The sequence below is a fragment of the Mastigoproctus giganteus genome, chromosome 12 (genome assembly GCF_048544385.1).
Source record: "Mastigoproctus giganteus isolate SK-2022 chromosome 12, ASM4854438v1, whole genome shotgun sequence".
Classification (NCBI taxonomy): Eukaryota; Metazoa; Arthropoda; class Arachnida; order Uropygi; family Thelyphonidae; genus Mastigoproctus; species Mastigoproctus giganteus.
Genome location: NC_143586.1, coordinates 172,469,611 through 172,483,449, shown reverse-complemented (window position 1 = coordinate 172,483,449; position 13,839 = coordinate 172,469,611). Strand labels below are relative to the sequence as shown.

General features: G+C 39.1%; 1 protein-coding gene across 1 annotated transcript in view; it reads left to right on the top strand.

Moving 5' to 3' along the window:
• LOC150077598 (phospholipid-transporting ATPase ABCA1-like) overlaps nt 1–13,839 on the top strand; it is a gene marked incomplete at its 3' end in the record, with an annotated part of 856,770 nt that overhangs the window by 169,765 nt on the left and 673,166 nt on the right. The window lies entirely within an intron of this gene.

Below are 13,839 nucleotides of genomic sequence, written 5' to 3'. Positions count from 1 at the left end.
CGCATCCTCCGTATTTGGTGGTGACAGGCTCGAACCCCGGTCTAATCAAGAAGCGTGTGCTACGCACTGCTGCTCCTTCCCACCTGGCTACGGAGGCGCCTAGGGAAGAAAAATGCATGGGATACATATAAATTTACATGTGACACAGAAGCCTATGATAGATATAATCTGGTCTGTAGTAGTAGTGGCATGTGATGCAAGAAAGCAAGTGTATGAGCTTATGCAGCATCAGCCAAAAAAAAAAAAAAAAAAAATCACACCATTCGATCCAAATGCCTGTCCCATTCCTCCTTAAATTTATTTAACCTATCAACTTCCACAACGACAGATGGAAGTTTGTTCCAGCAATTAACCACCCGCTGGCTAAAGGCAAATTTCCACACATCTATTCTACATCTGTCTTTTCTTAATTTGAATTTATACCCCCTTAGGTTCGTAATCTGAACAAGTGGAAGGATCCCATCAGAATTCAGCGTATTCAACCCATTCAAGGACTTACACCTCAATCAGATCACCCTGCAGGTGCCTAGTCTCCAGCCACTGCAATTTGCAGAACTTAGCCTCTCTTGGTAAGAGGATCCCTTCATTCCCCTCACCAATCTTGTTGCACTTCTCTGTACACGCTCAAGGAAATCTACATCCTTTCTAAAATGAGGCCTCCAGACTTGTATGCAGTACTTAAGGCAATGGCCTGGCCATTGCCTTATACAGAGGGACAATCCCTGCTAGTAAAATTCCTATATATCATTGACAAAACCCCATGACCTGCCCTGGCAGCCTGTCTGCATTGCTCAGAAAACTTCATATCTGACTGCGCAATTACTCCCAGGTCTTTTTCATTTTCTACCACCTTAAGTGTAGTACCACACAGTTGGTACATTTCTCTGGGGTTACTTCTACACATATGCAGTACTTTGCATTTGTCAAGGTTTAACTTCAGTTGCCACTTCTTAGCCCATCTGCCCAAATTATCTAGATCCTGTTGCAGTAGCACACTGCCATTAACAACCCAGCCAACCTTTGTATCATATGAAAACTTCGACACTAAGCCTGATATACCTTCATCAATATCATTGATAAATATACAAAACAACAGTGTACCCAACACCAAACCCTGTGACACTCCACTAATAACATTAGTCCACGAAGAGCAGCACCCTTTAATTACCACCCTCTGTCTTTACCCACTCAACCGTCCTTTTATCCATTGTGGCAACTTACCCTTAATACCATTCTGCTCCAATTTGTAATAGTCTTCCATGTGCAACAGTGTCAGAAGCTTTCCTGAAATGCATTTCAATAGAAGTAGTGCAAGAATCACTTTTACCTCTGCCAGCGGCTCCTGTTAATCTATTGGTCCGTGTATCGCCCCCCACCTAACTCTGCCTCAATAACATCAGCAAATATTCTTGCACTCTTTCTATTTAAGTGTATCCCATCCCTGTAGAAGCAGTCTTTCTCCTGTTAACAAGCACAGACCAGGCTGAGAAAAATTCTACCCCTTGAGCCCTGCACAATCTCTCCAGGGCCGAATTGATCGACAAGGCTGTCATCATATACTCCCTCCTATAGTGTCTGGGCAGACACTTTCAAATTCAACCCTAACTCACGGCTTTTTTTTTTTCAGCATTGACTTGTACTTGTTAAGTAATTCTGCCGATCTCCTACTGTTAATATCATTAGTGCCAATGTGTACAACAATATTACCCTTTGTGCCCTTAAAAGATGATATCTGCCCTACAACGTCATCAACCTTTGACCCTGGCAGACATACCCTGGTCCTGTTCCATCTATCCTTTTTGCACAATATGTTTCCCGTTTCCCTGACAATAGGTCAACTACAACAACTAGTTATTATTATTATTAGCCATAGGGTGCAAGGAAGCCTGAGGCTTATGCTGCACCATCCAAAAAAAGGGAATCACCAAGAAAGAGAAGAATGGTGATATCCAGCTGGGGACCCTGGGTGTGCCAAGCCCATACTCACCAGATGTGAGCCCCTGGGAACTCCTTTGGAACCAGCGCATTCTGCCTTGGGGTTGCCGCTGTGTTGCATATGTTCAAGTGCAAGCTCTGGCATTGATGTGGGTAGCTGAGAGCTTGATGGACCCTCAATTTAAATCCTTCGAGGGCATCCATCCTGTCCTTCAAGCTCTCATATAAGCCCATAACAATGGCAGGTTGGCACCTGATTTCCTTGCACTCCCTACACCTCGCACACAGAAAGACAATCCCCTTGGGAACATGATGTCCGGTTCTTGATTGCTCCATAAACATCAAACAAGCAGTGCATTTCAATAGACTGTGATTCAGAGGACAACCGTGCCCCCCAGTTCTTCCCTGAACAACAGCACTTCCACTAGTTTGAGCCTTTTGCTTCTCTGCTCTGGTCTGAGTCATGATTTCTTTTCAAGTTCAATAAAATTCGAATACAAAATATAACCCTAAACCTATATCCCAATGCAGTTTTAACACTATATATATATGTATTTCTGTATCGAATATCATCCCCGAGTTACGTTATATGACTTTCATATCCCCGTCAACTTATATGTATTAATTTATGATGTTACGTCTGTAATAACTAGGTCACTATATTTATTTAATTAAAAAAGTACAATTCAATTGACAATAAAATTTAATAAGATTAATAAATTTTACTGATTAATTGATACTACTATACTTGCTACAGTGATACCTTGGGTCACGAACTTAATTCGTTATTTGACTCCATTCGCGAACCAAAACAATTTTTTCCATTGAAATTAATGCAAATCCAATTAATCCGTTCGCCCGCCCCAGAAACATTGTTTTTTGACTTTTTTATGGATTTATGTGTGGCAAAAATATATAATATAAAATATACAGTATAACTTTACCTTTGCGGTTGATAGTTGCTGGCACAGGTAGAGGAGGAAGAAGACTACTCCTTCGAAGGAGAGCCCCATTCCATAATAACGTCGGGCATTTCGTGTATTTTTTCTCTTGTTTTTATCCTGGGAAGTGGTTCGATTGCTGGCTCGGTGGCTGGTGTTTTCACAAGATAACGATCCAGAGACATTTGTCTTTTTATTTGTTGGATAATTTTCTGAAAATGGGACATCACATTGTCATTTAAAATATCCACTGCTCTGCTGGTCACAGTTTTCTTAGGGTGATGCTTCTCAATGAAAACCTGCACTTTACTCCACTTGCTATAAATTTCTTTGATCTCAGCACGTGAAACATGTACCACCTCTTCCTCCTCCTCTCCCGAGTTCTCCTCCTGCATAACTTTCATCTGTTCATGTTGCAACTCAACAAATTCTTCCGTGTTGAGTTCTTGTCTGTGGTCCTCCACCAGCTCCACCACATCCTCCTCGTTGACCTCCAAGCCCAAACTCTTGCCAATGGTCACAATCTCGTTTACTAGAGTTACATCTGTCTCCTCCAAGTCTCTATCAGGCACACCACCTGGCCAAAGTCTCCTCTAGGCAGATTGAAACGTGCAGTTAGAGACATTGTTCCCTGCCTTGTCAATGAGGTTTATGCAGTGGAGGATATGGAAGTGATCCTTCCAAAAATCACACAGGGTCAAATCCGTGTCGTTGGTCACCTGGAAACACCTGGAAAAAAGAGCCTTTGTATATAATTTCTTGAAGTTGGAGATTACTTGCTGGTCCATGGGCTGGATGAGAGGAGTGGTGTTAGGAGGCAGATATCTGACTTTTATGAAGTCGTATTCAACATCAAGGTCTTCTTCCATACTTGGAGGATGGGCAGAAGCGTTGTCCATAACCAGCAGACACTTAAGGGGCAAATTATTTTCCTCAAGGTATTTCTTGACAGTTGGCGTAAAAACTTCAGTCAACCACTCCATAAAAAGTAATCTTGTTACCCAAGCCTCACTCTCCACAATACTGGAAGTTTACCCTTTAGCACTTCATTGCATTTAAAAGCGTGCAGATTTTCAGAGTGGTAAACTAAAAGAGGCTTAATCTTACAATCCCCACTTGCATTATCGCACAATAAAAGTGTAAGCCTGTCCTTCATTGGTTTGTGGCCAGGCAGTGACTTTTCCTCTTGGGTTATGTAGGTTCTTCTTGGCATTTTTTTTCCATAAAAGTCCCGTTTCATCGCAATTAAAAACTTGATGTGGTACGTAACCTTCAGAGTTGATAAAGTTTGCAAATTCCTCCACATAGGCATCTGCTGCTTTTTTGTCCGAACTAGCTGCCTCTCCAAGCCTAACAATAGTATGAATTCCAGTTCGTCAACGAAACTTCTCGACCAGCCTCTACTTGGTTTAAATTTGTCAATGCTAGCATCACTTATATTTGGCGTTTTCGCCACCAAATCACCATGCAAAAGTAAAGCCTTCTCGCATATTAGGGCCTCGCTAACACTATCTCCAGCAAGCTGCTTTTCATTAATCCGAACTAACAATAATTTTCTACTTCTTCTAACACTTGAGACCTTTGCTTCGTTAACATAGTCACTCCTTTAGCCACATCAGCCGTCTTTATCGCACCTTTGTTCTTTAAGATATTAGTAAAATAATAAGAGAAGTTTACCTCAATATAATAGTACGTAGAACACTTCCGTATGATACCCTCCAGAAATTAAAACGGAAAAGACGATAAAATTGACAACTTACCGGTACATTAGAGTAAAATATAAATAATTAAATAATCAATTTAACACAATTCAAATCAATTTAAAACAATTAAAAATCAAATTAATGCAATTAAAAGAATCTAACGAAAATATTCAAAACGATTTTCCTTCCTGAAGCTCACAACGCTTTTCGACCGTATGTCGTGATCACAGGAATGAAAATTACCGAATCGGGTTAAACCTGAAACTTAAATAGTGATTATTTGTCTTCGCGCATGCATGTAAAGGTCCACGCATCGTAGATCAAATATGGCCGGCGAACATTATATTATTTATATTTTACTCTAATGTACCGGTAAGTTATCGATTTTTTTCATTTTTTCCGTTTTAATTTCTGGAGGGTATCATACGGAAGTGTTCTACATACTATATTGAGGTAAACTCCTCTTATTATTTTACTAATATTATTATCAACGTAGAACATATTGAGTATTACAGCTCTGATTCATACTATCTAGTTCTTTAAGATAGTACAGATCATAGATTTAGCCATGTCGTACTGCTTGGCGAGATCACAAACACGAACACCATTCTCATGTTTATTTATTATTTCCTTCTTCGTTTCTACTGTAATACGCTTAGGCTTCTTTACACCACTGTCACGAACACTTTTCACTTTCTTGGGAGCCATAATGAGGGTTTTTTTAATGCAAAAAAGCCAAAAAAAATTGTATCAAGAACAACGCAACGACAAACAATGTTACAGCGTGCAAACCTGAGTACAATGATGCTCTTCGCGTGCCGAAAACATGGTGCCAAAGCCATGTTTGTGTGTTCGTGCGCCAAGGCATTGTTCGCGGGTAGAGTAAAAATTTGTTCGGAAATTGTGTTCGTGGGCCGATTTGTCCGTGACTAGAGGCATTCGTGACCCGAGGTACCACTGTATCTAGTTTTTCGTTAAACCTTACGCTAGCACACGTATCTTATAACAATGGCGGCAAGTTACGAACGATTAATCTACGGACACGAGGTATTATTTACTTTCCAAATCACGCTATCTAAATTCAAAATAAACCATGGAGCTTGACTTGGTCTATAAGCTACTTATAGAAAATAATTTAATCTAATAATTAAGTCAATAAAGCGGTTAACTATAATTAAAAACTTTGCGTATCGATAAGGGTATCAAATCCACACGTCGATTTGATACCCTTACTGATACTAAGTAATAACCTACAAAATCTCTATCTAAATTCAATTTAAACTAAAGTATTTTTACTAGGAATATAAAGCAACTCTAAAAAATAAATTAATTTGCCATTTAAGTCAATAAAAAAGCAAAAACTTCTCTATTTGCTGGAGCCATAAAAACTTTGCCTGTTCACATGTACTCTCGCACCCACTTGTGTGATGTTGACCTAATGACTCTGATGAGTGCACAGAACAGTTGTGCAGAGAAATAGTGGGCCAGTAAATCAGAATGTTTTGTAATGGGGGGATTTAACTTTCCAGATATTGACTGGAACTTGTGGATTAATCATTCGCACGCTAGCAAGACTTTTGTGGATTTATTGGAGGATTGTTTTCTATAGCAACATGTTCAAGGAGCAACATGTTCCTGTAGAAAACACGTTTTCTACATGCGAACATGTAGAAAACATGCGACACCTCAGCAACATGTTCGATGAGCAGAGAGGGTAATACCCTTGATCTGATTATCAGCAGTGAGTACCCGTGCATTAGGAATTTGCAGATAAAGGAACCACTAGGTAACAATGATAACAGTGTACTGATGTGGGATTTACATAAAGATTTAACTACCATCAAGAGTAATGGGAAGGGTTTTTTGTAAAGGTGACTACAGTGGTCTCAGACAGTTTTTAAATTCTATACAGTGGGATCAACTGATGATGTTTCCAGTGGTGAATTCTAAATGGGAAGCCTTCAAGGAATTAATCTTGGAAGCTACTAGGCTTTTCATACCAACCAAGAAATACTGTTCAAGATTTAGGCCTAAATTGAGGTTAGATAAACTAATGAGGCTCATGGCAGAGAAGAAAAATGCGTGGGATGCATATAAATTAGCAGATAACACAGAAGCCTATGACAGATATAAGCTAGTATTTAATCAAGTCACAAAGGAGGTTAGGCAAGCAAAGGCTGATTACGAGAAATCCTTGGCAAAGGATGCAAAGAATTATAATAGACTTGTTTATTTATGTAAACTCTAGAAGGACAGGGATGAGTCAGATTGGTACACTTGATGTTGGTGGTTCGACTGTTGATGATTCTGCTCAGATAGCTGACAAACTGAATGAGTATTTTGCATCTACATTCACACATGTGGAATTCTGTAAGGAAGGGGAGGACAGAAGTTTACTTAACTCTAAACAGAGAACTAAATGATTTTGTAATAACGGAGAGCAAAGTGTAGAAGAAATTGTTGAAGTTAAACATAAAAAAGGCACCTGGGGCAGATGGAATCTGTCCAGTTATATTGAAGGAGGCAGTGAGGGAAATAAATAATCAAACCCTTAAGTCATAATTATGAGAGCATCCTTAAATTCAGTGGAGGTATGTAAGGACCGCTGATGTACAAATGTATCCCCAAATCACAAAGGATGGTTCAAAGGGTGACGCAAATAATTTTAGACCTGTTAGTTTAACTTTTGTTCCAGGGAAAATAGTGGAGTCACTGGTTAAAGAGATGATACAGGATCACCTAGACAAGGCTGCAGTAATAGTTCAGTTCGATTTGTTAAGGGGAACTCTTGTCTGACCAAGTTGATTGGATACTATGATGTTGTCACAAAGGAACTGGATACAAAAAATAATTTTGATACCATATACTTGGATTTCAGGAAAGCTTTTGATACTGTGCACATGGAATACTGCTGTACAGATTGGAGCGGTATGGTATTCAGGCAAGTTGCTGCAATGGATAAAGGGATTGTTGAGTGGGAGATGGCGGCAGAGCGTGGTAATAAATAGACACTGCTCTGCATGGACTAATGTTAATAGTGGAGTCCCCCATGGTTTGGTCATGGACCCATTGTTGTTTCCTGTATTTATTAATGATATTGATGAAGGTATATCAGGCTTAATGTCCAGGTTTGCAGGTGATACAAAGGTTGGCAGGGTTGTTAATGATACTAAAAATAGTATGCTACTTCAACAGGATCTAGAAAAGTTGCTAGATGGGTTGAGAAGTGGTAACTAAAGTTTAATATTGACAAATGCAAAGTACTGCGTATATGTAGCAGTAACCCAAGAGAAACGTACGAACTGTGTGGTACTACACTCAGGGAGGTAGAGAATGAAAAAGACCTGGGGGTAATTGTTCAGTCAGATGTAAAGTTCTCTGAGTAGTGCAGACTGGCTGCCAAAGCAGGTCACGGAGTATGTCAATGTTATATAGGAATATTGCTAGCAGAGACAAGGAGGTGATTATACCTTTGTATAAGGCAATCGTCAGGCGACACCTTGAGTACTGCGTACAGGTCTGGAGGCCTCATTTTAGGAAGGATGCTAGAATGAGTACATAGAAGGGCAACAAGATTGGTGAGAGGAACAAAGGGGTGCACTTACGAAGAACGGCTTATGTTCCGCAAGTTGCAGCATCTGGAGACTAGGCACATACAAAGTGATCTGATTGAAGTATATGAGGCCTTGGATGGATTGAGCAGGCTCAATGCTGACGGGATACTTCCGCTTGCTTAGACTAAGAACATGAGGGGTCTTAGATGCAAATTGAGGAAAAATAGTTGTAGAATAGATGTGCGGAAGTTTGTGTTTAGCCAGCGGATAGTTGATTGCTGGAACAGACTTCTATCTGTTGTTATGGAAGTTGATAGCTTAAATAAATTTAAGCTGAACTAGACGAACATTTGGAGTGACCGGATGTGTGAAATGGGAAGGGGTTTTTTTATTTTTATTTTATTTATTTATTTTTTATTTTATTTTTTTTTTTTTCTTTTGGCTGATGCTCTCTAAGCTTGCTTTCTTGCATCATATGCCTCACTGTCTTGTCAAGAAGAAAGTTATCAACAGTTCTGGGGTAAACCAAGTAGGTGGTCTGAGGGAGACCAGTTCCATATTTAGCTATAATTGCCTTGTCATCTCTACTTTGGTGGACTGTTTCGAGTATGTTTGCCACCTGTGATGGAGTTCAGTGGCTGTTCTTTTTTTCTTGTTTCAGGTCATTAGCTAAGTCCAAAATAATGCCTTGATATTTTCTGGGCATGCCTCTTTTCAGTGTGTAATAGAGGCCTTGGCATACTGTTTCCATATCCCATGGGGGAGGCTACCTGCCAAGCCTTGCACAACAGGGGTACTAACCATGTGGCAAGCTCTGGTTGTAACTAGAAACATTACTCTCTCTCTCTCTCTCTCTCTCTCTCTCTCTCTCTCAGGGTAACTCGGAAATTTTGGCTGGTGTAGCATAAGCCTCAGGTTTCCTTGCACCCTATGACTAATAATAATGTGTGAACGTAGATGCAAAATATCCATTTAGTTGGTTGGCTACCTGAGCAGGATCGTCAACAGTTGAACCATCGATATCCAGTGGATCAATCTGATTCATCCCCTTCCTTCTAGAGTTTACATAAGTAAAGAACTCTTTGCTGTTTTTCTTTGGATCCTCTGCCAAAGATTTCTCATAATCTGCTTAACCTCCTTTGTGACTTGGTTACAGACCAGCTTATATCTATCATAGGCTTCCATGTCACCCATTAAATTATATGTATCCCATGCATTTTTCTTCTCTGCCACATTGTCTCATTAGTTCTTCTGACATCCATTTAGGCCTAAACCTTGAACAATATATCTTAGTTGGTATGTAAAGCCTAGTAGCTTCCAAGATTAATTCTTTGAATGCTTCCCATTTTGAATTTGCTGTTGGTAACATCATCGGTTGGTCCCAAATTATAAAATTTAAATAGTCTCAGACCACCGTTGTCACCTTTACGAAAGCAAAATCCCTTCCCTTTACCCCTGATGGTAGATATCACTTTGAGTAAATCCCATTTCAGCACACTGTTATCACTGCTACCTAGTGGTTACTTTATCTGCAGAATCTTAATGCATGAAGAATCACTACTGGTAATCACATCAAGAGTATTACTCCCTCTAGTTGCCTCCCGAACATGCTGCTGTAGAAAACAGAAAACAATCATCCAATAAATCCACAAAAGCCTTACTAGTGTGTGAATGACCAACCCACAAATTCCAGTCAATCTCTGGACAATTAAAACCCCCCATTATAAGACACTCTGATTTACTGGCCCACTCTATTTCTCTGCACAATTGCTCATTATACTCATCAGGCCTATAACACGCACCTACTCATTTTTCATTTCCCAGTGCTTATGTTGCATGAAACAGACTCAACATTGCATTGTCCACCAACATCAATTGGATGCACTTCCTTAGATTTTATGTGTTTCTTAATTAACAGCATAATCCCTCCTCCCTTCCTGCCCGGTCTATCCTTTCTGTACACATTGTACTCCCCAAATTCCAATTGTGCGCTGTTTATGTCTGTGTGACACCACGTCTCCGATATCCCAACAATATCTTCCTTTAATGTTTTGACTAGCATTTCAAACTCATCAAATTTATTAACATTGAATAGCATTAAATAATTCTAATTCCACGTTTGTTGAACATTTCTTTTTGATTCAATCAATTCAGCAGGCACAGTTGCGAGTACTGCACAAGCATGGGTGAAATTTTGAATTGCGTAAAATTCGTCTTGCCTAGTGTTCCGCAGAATGCAACCCTTACGTAAGTCTGTGAGTTCCTGTACATGCGAAGTATTCACAGACTGTCTAAATCTAATAATACTACATTAAAACTATCATATTTCCCCATGTATAAGATGCACCTTTTTTCGAAAAATTTAGGGTATAAAAACTGGTTGCGTCTTATACAGTGGTTGTAGATTTTTTTACTTGCATTTCCCGCTTGTCTTTGTGCTCATTGTTTCACACTTGTTACCGGTATATTAGGTTACGTTTTGCCACATTCTGCCCAGAAATGGCTCAGAAAAGATTTTCGTACAGTGCTGAATTCAAGTTAAAAGTGATCCAGTTTGCAAAAGTGAATGGAAATCGTGCTGCTGAACGTAAGTTTGGTCCTCCTCCAACTGAGAAAACAATCCGAGACTGGCTACGGGAATAAGAAACCCTACTGAAAACACCACGGCAGAAGAAGGCCATGAGAGGCAAGTCAGCAAAATGGCCTGATTTAGAGAGGGAATTGAAGATATGGATTGAAGAGCAAAGGGCAATTGGAATTCCTGTGTCCACAAAGATGGTTCAGCATGAGGCAAGAAGAATTGCTGATGAAAAAGAAGTTACAGATTTCAAAGGAGGACACAATTGGTGCCTCAGGTTCATGAAACGGAATGGACTAAGCATGCGTACACGCACCAGACTTGCCCAAAAGATGCCTGAAAGCTATGAGCAGAAGGTCCTTGAATTTCATCGTTTTGTCATTCAATGTCAGAAGACATATCAGTTTGAGTTGGGACAGATTGCAAATATGGACAAAGTCCCCCTTCAATTTGATGTCCCAAGTAACAGAACTGTTGATAAGAAGTGGATGAAAACTGTAACTGTGAAGACAAGTGGACATGAAAAGAGCCATTATGCAGCTGTTCTAGCTTGTTGTGCCGACGGAACCAAGCTGCTTCCTATGTTGATGTTCAAACGCAAAACAATGCCAAAATAAGACATTCCTCGAGGAGTGATTGTCCACATTCATGACAAGGGTTGGATGGATCAGGATGGTTTGAGAAAGTTTGGAGCAGGAGACCAGAAGGGCTCTTATGCAAACCTGCCCTATTGGTGCTTGATCAGTTCAGGGCACACATAACAAAAAACACAAAGAAGATTGCTGCAGAGCAAAAAACAAAACTTGCCGTCATACCTGGTGGCTTGACATCCCAGCTCCAACCACTTGATGTCAGCATTAATAAACCCTTCAAAGCTGCCATGAAAGACGAATGGAACCAATGGATGAAGTCTTCTGGGGACAATCTGACACCAGCAGGAAGAGTGAAGAAACCAACTATAGGAGAAGTTTGTACCTGGGTGAAAAGATCCTGGAATAATATCAAGACTGAGATCGTTGTCAAGTTATTTAAGAAGTGTGGCATTTCAAATGCCATAGATGGAACTGAGGACGAGGCAATATATGAAGACAGTGATTTGTCATCAGACACAGATGAGGACAAGCTAATGGATGGGAGTTTTAACAGTGATGAGGAGTTGTATGAATTTTATGATGAATAAAACTTGAGTTCAATAACTTTGTAATACATTTTTTTTTTTTTTTTTTTTTTTTTTTCAAATTTCGGGCCCCAAAATTAAGGTGTGTCTTATACATGGGGAAATACGGTACATTTAATCCATGAATTTCTCTTTTCCGTACAATTTCTGCAAAAAAGTGAAATAATTGTTGAATTTCTATTTGTCTGATTTTAATAAAACATGGTTTGTCTCAACAAATATTTTTACTAAGTCCAAATGGAAAATTTCATGAAAATCTGTGTAGTGGAATTCCCTCTGCTGCATGTGGACTGACCTATATATGGTGAAAACAATAGGTGCTTAGTATATATATATACAGTCGATTCCGGTTATTTGGGCCACATCGGGACAAGTGCATTTTGGCCCGATTAAGCGGCTGCCCCAATTATCCGAAGTTTCACATAAATAGTTAAAAATACAATTTACCCCCCCCCCCCTTTTCAATTAGTTCACTGTACAATCAAATCACGTTACGACGAACTCACCACAGTAAAATACCGTTCACTATACTTCGTATAGTGAACGGTATTTTACTGTGGTGAGTTCGTAGTAAGCAACAGTATTTTACTGTGGTGAGTTCGTAGTAAGCAACGGTATTTTACTGTGGTGAGTTCGTAGTAAGCAACGGTATTTTACTGTGGTGAGTTCGTAGTAAGCAACGGTATTTTACTGTGGTGAGTTCGTAGTAAGCCTTATCACTGTAGTAAGCGCCGGTCATTGTGATCACGTTTGTGAATTGAATTTTAATTCTATTAAACAGCGATTCTAATTAGCGAAAATAGGAGGAATATTATCCACAGGCTATAAAAGTAAAGATATATTAAGCACAAATTTACACTTGATTACCTTACCAATTAAAAAATTAAATGATACGTGAAAATCGGAAGAATATACGTGATAATCGGAATAATTAATACGTACTGTAATATGTACATACTAACTAGTTGACATTTCTGTTCACTGACATTTTTGGGTGGGGGTTAAAATTTAAAACAGTAAAAAGATAAGCAATCAATAACAAAAAAACACTGTACACACAAATTGCAAGTAACACAACACGCGCAAGTGAGAACCGAGTAACAAATTACGAAGCTTTAAAAATAGGAATGAAGAGAAGATTCTGAAAATTATTTTTTTTATATGATTAAAGATTTCATGGAAGTGTAAACACATTTCACCATAATAACCCACAGAATTCCAGCTGTCGGTATTATCGCAAATTCAGTAAGATCGAGTTTACTGTACGTTTATGATAGATTTCACTAACAGAAAAGCCCAATAAACAGGTGACTGCTAATTGGTTTTATTGTTTTATGGTTGTGACCTCCAGAAATCCGACCGAACTACGTGGTACGGTTGGAGACAATCGTAGGGTAATCTCCAGTGCTGAGGTCTCCTGCCCCGATTAAACGGCATTTTGTCCCAATTAAGCGAAGTAAACCCTGGCTATTTTCTCGATTGGTTTTTGTTTTTTAAGATTTGCCCCAAATAAACGGCTGCCCCGATTAACCGGTGGCCCAAATAACCGGAATCCACTGTATATACTATGTATATGCAAACACACTGAAAAAACCAACCACAAGAACCTGAACATTAGCAAATCAGAAATAAATAAATAAATTCATGCATCGACAACATACGAATCACACCAATCGGACAACCCCAATCAACATACGAATACATTTCAATAATCTGAATAATATTGTGATTGTGTGTGTGTGTTGCTATTAGTTACTTCTATTTTCAGATTTTTTTTTTTCAAATTTGGTGTACTCCATAGTATGTGCAATTTGAAATTAATATGTTACTTTTTGCAGAGGAGTGTATATCTTGGGATAATATTTTTTAATGCTCTCCTCTTCATTATGTGAAAACAATAAATCTTACATGATTATCTCCTGTAAGACTACAAATGTTTATAGAAATAATG